This window comes from Chiloscyllium plagiosum, unplaced genomic scaffold (genome assembly GCF_037043375.1).
Source record: "Chiloscyllium plagiosum isolate Xiang-an unplaced genomic scaffold, Cpla_swu_hap1 HiC_scaffold_47, whole genome shotgun sequence".
Lineage (NCBI taxonomy): Eukaryota > Metazoa > Chordata > Chondrichthyes > Orectolobiformes > Hemiscylliidae > Chiloscyllium > Chiloscyllium plagiosum.
This window is the reverse complement of record NW_028270185.1, coordinates 30,339,458-30,346,681: the sequence shown is the minus strand read 5'-3', so window position 1 is coordinate 30,346,681 and position 7,224 is coordinate 30,339,458.

The following is a 7,224-nucleotide window of genomic DNA, read 5'->3' as shown; positions in this document are numbered from 1 at the left end:
AATTAAAACAGATATTCCCATAGAGTTCAGATTATTTATAATTGATATACCACATAGAAAACTATTTGTACATTCCAATATTAAAGATATAATTACAAACAAAAATATGGAGATAAACATTAAATATGTGATCATAGTCTATCAGACATATAAAGAATAACAGATCTGAGTGCTGAGTGACCTCACTCCTATGTACAATATCAAAGGTTGGGAAACAAACTCTACAAATCACCCTTACAGGCTGTAATATCCAGAAACTGAATTAATCCCACTTTCAGTTCCAAAGTTTTTAACCTTTGGATCAGGCCAATCCTTTTCCATAGCTATTTTAAAACTGATAGAATTGTGGTAAGTGTTTCCCCACTAATACCTCAGTAACTTGCCCTGCCTTATTTCCCAAGAGAAGGTTGGGTTTTGACCCTTCTCTCAGAGGGCCATCTACATATTGATTGAGAAAGATTTATTGAATACACTTAACAAATTCCTCCCAGCCATTACCAATCTGTGTTTGGAAAGTTAAGATCCCCTTATTATTCTTACAGCTATCAGTGACCTCCCTACATATTTGCTCCTCAATATCCCGCTGACTACTGGGAAGTCTATAGTAGAATCCCATCAAAGTAATAACACCCTTTTTTCACAATTCGTATAGCTTCACTAGACAATCCATCAGGGATACCTTCTCTAGTGGGTGGCACGGTGGCATAGTGGTTAGCACTGCTGCCTCACAGCGCCAGAGACCCGGGTTCAATTTCTGCCTCAGGCGACTGACCGTGTGAGTTTGCACATTCTCCCTGTGTCTGCGTGGGTTTCCTCTGGGTACTCCGGTTTCCTCCCACAGTCCAAAGATATGCAGGTCAGGTGAATTGGCCATGCTAAATTGCCCGTAGTTTTAGGTAAGGGGTAAATGTAGGGGTATGGGTGGGTTGCGCTTCGGCAGGTCAGTGTGGACTTGTTGGGCCGAAGGGCCTGTTTCCACACTGTAATGTAATCTAATCTACGTCCTGCTGTGATTTTTCCCCAATCAAAATAGCCACCCCCTGCCCCCCCCCCCTCCCTTGTTGCCTACCCTTTAATCCTTCCTATGATCAGTTCATTTGAGCTCAATTTTGGAGCACCCGATCTTACTACTACTGATGAAGGGTCACTGACTTGAAATGTTAACTATTTTCTCTCTACAGGTGTTGCCAGACCTGCTGAACTTCTCCAGCAGTTGTGGTTTACCCAGCTTCAGGCAGCAAGTCAAATTCCAAGTTATTTCTTCATTCCCCTTTCTCCTGCTGTGACTGTCATGCTCGGGATGTCCTGGTATTGGCTCATTTAATTGGTTTCAATGACATCTCTGTCCTGTTTCAAGCCCATCCCCAGATGTCATCTCTCTGCTCCTCTCGTCAAGATTACGGTTGAAGAAATATGTGCAGATATCTGGGGTTTTATTTCCAAATGCCGTATCTTCATAGTCATTGTAACAATGGGACACCGTTCTCCAATACAGTGTTTATGGCTTGACTATCTTTGATGCAGTTCCTTGGTCAGGGAAACATTTCTATTTCAAAACCAATTCATGAGATGATGCCTCAGACAAATCTTTCCCACAGATCTTCGCCACATCAGGTTTATGTTCATTAACATGGAATAAATCACAAACATAGTTACATGATTCATTGTGATTAAAGTAATAAAATACTAAGCGATGCATTGGATTATCATTTGTGTGTGTGCATTAGTGTGTGAATGTGCAGTGGCAACATTAATCATCTTGCACTTGACAGCCCTATAATTTTCATAGTTATCTTTTTGCTCTTAATCTCCTGATAAACATGTGTTTCTTGTTGATCTTACCCACTAACATTGCCCTGTGCTTCCTTGCCCTTTCCAAGTTTGTTTTAGTTTACAGTTCACCCATTTAGATTCTAAGCTAAGCTTCCCACAGTCTTTGAATTCTTTTGTCAGGATCAGTATCTTTCTTTTACTGTTTCCTGTCACCCTGTCTGCTTGGGGACACCAATGGGACCCTAGGTCTGGAAGGATAATTATTTCTGTTGTTGGATCATGTTTACACTGTGTGTCTAGAATCTCACTTTTGAAATCCTCCCACTGATTTGTCAAATATCTGCATCCAGTCCAACTTCGCCAGATAATCTCTGAGATAATAAGATTTATTCACACCAGACATCATCTTTTAGACTTGTTGTCATTGCCTTGTTCCATATTTATGCAAAATATAAATGTATTAATGTAGCAGCTCATAAAGAGGCCCTCTCTCTCAGTTCATCCAGAAGACCAGCTTCATTTTAGAATATCAATTCCTGATTTGCTCTTCCTCTCACTGGGCTCTTGTGTGCTAAAGAGGTTCGTTAAATATGATTCAATGAATATTTTGCTCTCAGTGCCTTTCACTCTGTTCCCACTCAGTGCGAGGGGGTGAGAGAGAGTGGGAGCAGGCAGTGAGAGGTAGAGAGAGAGTGACAGCGGCCAGTGTGAGGGAGAGAGAGTGGGAGCGGGCAGTGTGAGGGAGAGAGAGAGTGGGAGCGGCCAGTGTGAGGGAGAGAGAGAGAGTGGGAGCTGGAAGTGTGAGGGGCAGAGAGTGGGAGCAGGCAATGTGAGGGAGAGAGAGAGTGGGAGCGGGCAGTGTGAGGGAGAGAGAGAGTGGGAGCGGGCAGTGTGAGGGAGAGAGAGACTGACAGCAGGCAGTGTGAGGGAGAGAGAGAGTGGCAGCGGGCAATGTGACGAAGAGAGTGGGAGCCGGCAGTGTGAGGGAGAGAGACAGAGGGAGCGGGCAGTGAGAGGGAGAGAGAGAGTGGGAGCCAGCAGTGTGAGGGAGAGAGTGGGACCTGGCAGTGTGAGGGAGAGAGAGGGAGTGGGAGCGGGCAGTGTAAGGGAGAGAGTGAGTGCGACCCAGCAGTGTGAGGGAGAGTGGGACCTGGTAGTGTGAGGGACAGAGAGAGACAGGGAGTGGGCAGAGTGAGGGACAGAGAGTGGGAGCGGGCAGTGTGAGGGAGAGAGAGAGTGGCAGCGGGCAGTGTAAGGGAGAGAGAGTGGGAGCCGGCAGAGTGAGGGAGAGAGAGAGTGGGAGCCGGCAGTGTGAGGGAGAGAGTGAGTTGGAGCGGGCAGTGTGAGGGAGAGTGGGACTGGCAGTGTGAGGGAGAGAGAGTGGAACTGGCAGTGTGAAGGAGAGAAAGAGAGAGGGAGCCGGCAGTGTGAAGGAGAGGGAGGGAGTGGGAGCGGGCAGTGTAAGGGAGAGAGAGAGTGTAACCCAGCAGTGTGAGGGAGAGTCGGAACTGGGATTTTAAGGGAGAGAGAGAGACAGGGAGTGGGTGTGTGAAGGAGAGAGAGAGTGGGACCCGGCAGTGTGAGGGAGAGAGTGGGAGCCGGCAGTGTGAGGGAGAGAGAGATTGGGAGCGGGCAGTGTGAGGGAGAGAGAGAGTGGGAGCCGGCAGAGTGAGGGAGAGAGAGATTGGGAGCCGGCAGTGTGAGGGAGAGAGAGAGTGGGGGTGGGCAGTGTGAGGGAGAGAGAGAGTGGGAGCGGGCAGTGTGAGGGAGAGAGAGAGTGGGAGCGGGCAGTGTGAGGGAGAGAGAGAGTGGTACCAGGCAGTGTGAGGGAGAGAGAGTGGGAGCGGGCATTGTGAGAGAGAGAGAGAGAGTGGGAGCGGGCAGTGTGAGGGAGAGAGAGTGGGACCCGGCAGTGTGAGGGAGAGAGAGAGAGTGGGAGCGGGCAGTGTGAGGGAGAGAGAGAGTAGCAGTGAGCAGTGTGAGGGAGAGAGGGTGGGACCCGGCAGTGTGAGGGAGAGAGAGAGAGTGGGAGCGGGCATTGTGAGAGAAAGAGAGAGTGGATCCAAGCAGTGTGAGGGAGAGAGAGAGTAGCAGTGGGCAGTGTGAGGGAGAGAGAGTGGGACCCGGCAGAGTGAGGGAGAGAGAGTTTGGGACCCGGCAGTGTGAAGGAGAGAGAGAGTGGGAGCAGGCAGTGTGAGGGAGAGAGAGAGAGTGGGAGCAGGCAGTGTGAGGGAGAGAGAGTGGGAGCGGGCAGTGTGAGGGAGAGAGAGAGTGGGAGCGGGCAGTGTGAGGGAGAGAGAGAGTGGGACCCGGCAGTGTGAGGGAGAGAGAGAGAGTGGGAGCGGGCAGTGTGAGGGAGAGAGAGAGAGTGGGAGCAGGCAGTGAGAGGGAGAGAGAGGGAGCGGGCAGTGTGAGGGAGAGAGAGAGAGAGGGAGCCAGCAGTGTGAGGGAGAGAGTGGGACCTGGCAGTGTGAAGGAGAGAGAGGGAGTGGGAGCGGGCAGTGTCAGGGAGAGAGAGAGTGTGACCCAGCAGTGTGAGGGAGAGTGGGACCTGGCAGTGTGAGGGACAGAGAGAGACAGAGAGCGGGCAGTGTGAGGGAGAGAGAGAGTGGGAGCGGGCAGTGTGAGGGAGAGAGAGAGTGGGAGCGGGCAGTGTGAGGGAGAGAGAGAGTGGGAGCGGGCAGTGTGAGGGAGAGACAGTGGGAGCGGGCAGTGTGAGGGAGTGAGAGAGAGTGGGAGCGGGCAGTGTGAGGGAGAGAGAGAGTGGGAGTGGGCAGTGTGAGTGAGAGAGAGAGTGGGACCTGGCAGTGTGAGGGAGAGAGAGAGAGTGGGAGCGGGCAGTGTGAGGGAGAGAGTGAGCAAGTTATCCAAGATTGTGGAACAGGTGTCTTTGGCCTGTCTGCTCCAGGCTGGCCATATTTCCTTTCCCTCTCTCTCCTTCTAGTATTTATTTTTCTTCCTTTCTGGAGTTCTGTCGAGAGGCAGCAGTGGTGATGCATTGTGGGAAGTGTGCCAGCGGCCGTGGGTCCTGAGTGCTGTCGGATGACCATCTGGGGTGTGGATGTGGCTGTGGGCCTGAGCCTAACATGGTCAGAGCAAGCCAAAAGTGTCCAAAAGTGTCGATGGGGGAGATACCCCCCCACCCCTATCCCCAGCATCTGCAGCATCGAGAGCAGGGAGATGGAGGTTTCCCAAACAGTGGGCCCAAGTAAAGGGGATCGAGCCTTCACAGGGAGTGCACTTCAGAAACACTGGGCAACTTTTACTGTTATTCCTTCATTGTTCCACTTAACACTATGAAGGACTGTAGTGTTAACATTTTGCTTTATTTCTTGATTTTTCTACTTATACTAAAAAACACAGTAATGCTTTCCCTCTAACTTAATTTTTGTGTTACTATGCGTACAGTGTTTGATGACATTTTGCACATTTCACTGCATTCCTGTACCCCTGTACTTGAGAACACATAACAATAAAGTTTACATCTGAATCTGAATACCAAACACCTTCTTCACTCCCCATCTACCTGTGACTCCACTTTCAAACATCTATGAACCAGCACTCCAAGATCTCTTTGTTTAGTAACATTCCCCAGGACCTTTACCATTAAGTGCATATGTCCCACCCTGAGTTGCCTTTCCAAAATGCAGCACCTCACATTTATCTAAATTAAACTCCATCTCCCACTCCTCAGCCCAGTAACCCATCTGATCAAGGTCCCGAGGTACTCTGTGGGAATTTTTGCTGTCCACTACATATCCAATTTTAGTGTCATCTGCAAAATTACTGACTTTACCTCCAATGTTCACATTCAAATTGTTTATATAAATGGCAAAAAGCGATGACCCGCATCGATCACTGTGTCCCACCGTTGGTCACAGGTCTCCAGTCTGGAAAGTAACCTCCATCACCACCCTCTGCCTCCTTCCTTCTATCTCCAAATGGCTCGTTCTCCTTGTGTTCCATGTGACCTCATCTTGCTCACCAATCTATCATGTAGAACTTTGTTGAAAGCCTTACTGAAGTACATATCGATCACTTTCACCTCACTGCCTTCATCAATCCTGATTTGGAAGTGCCGGTGTTGGACTGGGGTGAACAAAGTTTAAAATCACACAGCACCCGGTGATAGTCCAACAGGTTTATTTGGAAGCACTAGCTTTTGGAGCACTGCTCCTTCATCAGGTGGTTGTGGAGGATAAGATCATAAGACACAGAATCTATTGCAAAAGTTTACAGTGTGATGCAACTGAAATTATATATTGAAAAAGACCTGGATTGTTTGTTATGTCTCTCATCTTTTAGAATGGCCATGTTGTTTTCAGTTGTTTCATATGAAAATCCCAGAACTTTTTTTTAAAGTTACATTCTCAAATGAACTTTACCAATAGATGTCATGTCAGCTGTGATCTCTCGGCCTGGCACGATGATCTCTCGGCCTGGCACGATGATCTCTCGGCCTGGCACGATGATCTCTCAGCCCGGTGTGGTGGTCTCTCAGCCTGGCATGTGCAGTGTCTCGGCCAGCCATGGCTTTAGTGAAGACCTCTGGTCTCACCGAGGCAAAGCACATAACAAAGACTGAAATGTTTGAGCTTGCATTTTATTTGTTCATTTTCCATTTCAAACTAAGAAGGTCTGCAACATATAGCTTTTAACCTCACTTCATTTTTTAAAAATTCGTTTTGTGGGACTTGTGCATCACTGGCTGGCCAGCACTGACAGCCCATCCCTATTTGTCCTTGAGAAGGTGGTGGTGAGCTGTCTTCTTGACTCACTGCAGTCCACTTGCTGTGGATTGACCCACAATGTTCGTAGAGAGGGAATTCCAGGATTCTGACCCAATGACTGTGAAGGAACAGCAGTGTATTTCCAAGTCAGGATGGTGAGTGGCTTGGAGGGGAACTTACAGGTGATTGTGTTCTCAGGTACTTGCTGCCCTTGTCCTTCGAGATGGAAGCAGTCGTTGGTTTGGAAGGTGCTGCCTAAAGATCTTTGGTGAATTTCTGCAGTGCATCTTGTAGATAGACACACTGCTGCTCCTGAGCACCGGTGGTGGAGGGATTGAATGTTTGTGGATGTGGTGCCAATCAAGCGGGTTGTTTGGTCCTGGATGGTGTCAAGCTTCTTGAATGTTGTTGGAGCTGCACCCATCCAGGCAAGTGGGAAGGATTCAATCACACTCCTGACATCATATATTTTATGCAGCACTATTATTACTGTAAAAAAAAGGTTAATTTTTAAGTTTGTTCTTTCTTTCTACCTCCTGCTTAAGATTCTATGATTAGGCATTTGTCCCAAAGATGGTGCATTGTGTGGTGACATTATACACTTCTCACTGTATTCCTGTACCTATGTACTGAGTACACGTGACAATAAAATCATAATCAAATTACAGACAAAAGAAAGAAGAGTTGGAATAACTATTGGAAAACTTAACAGGATAATAGG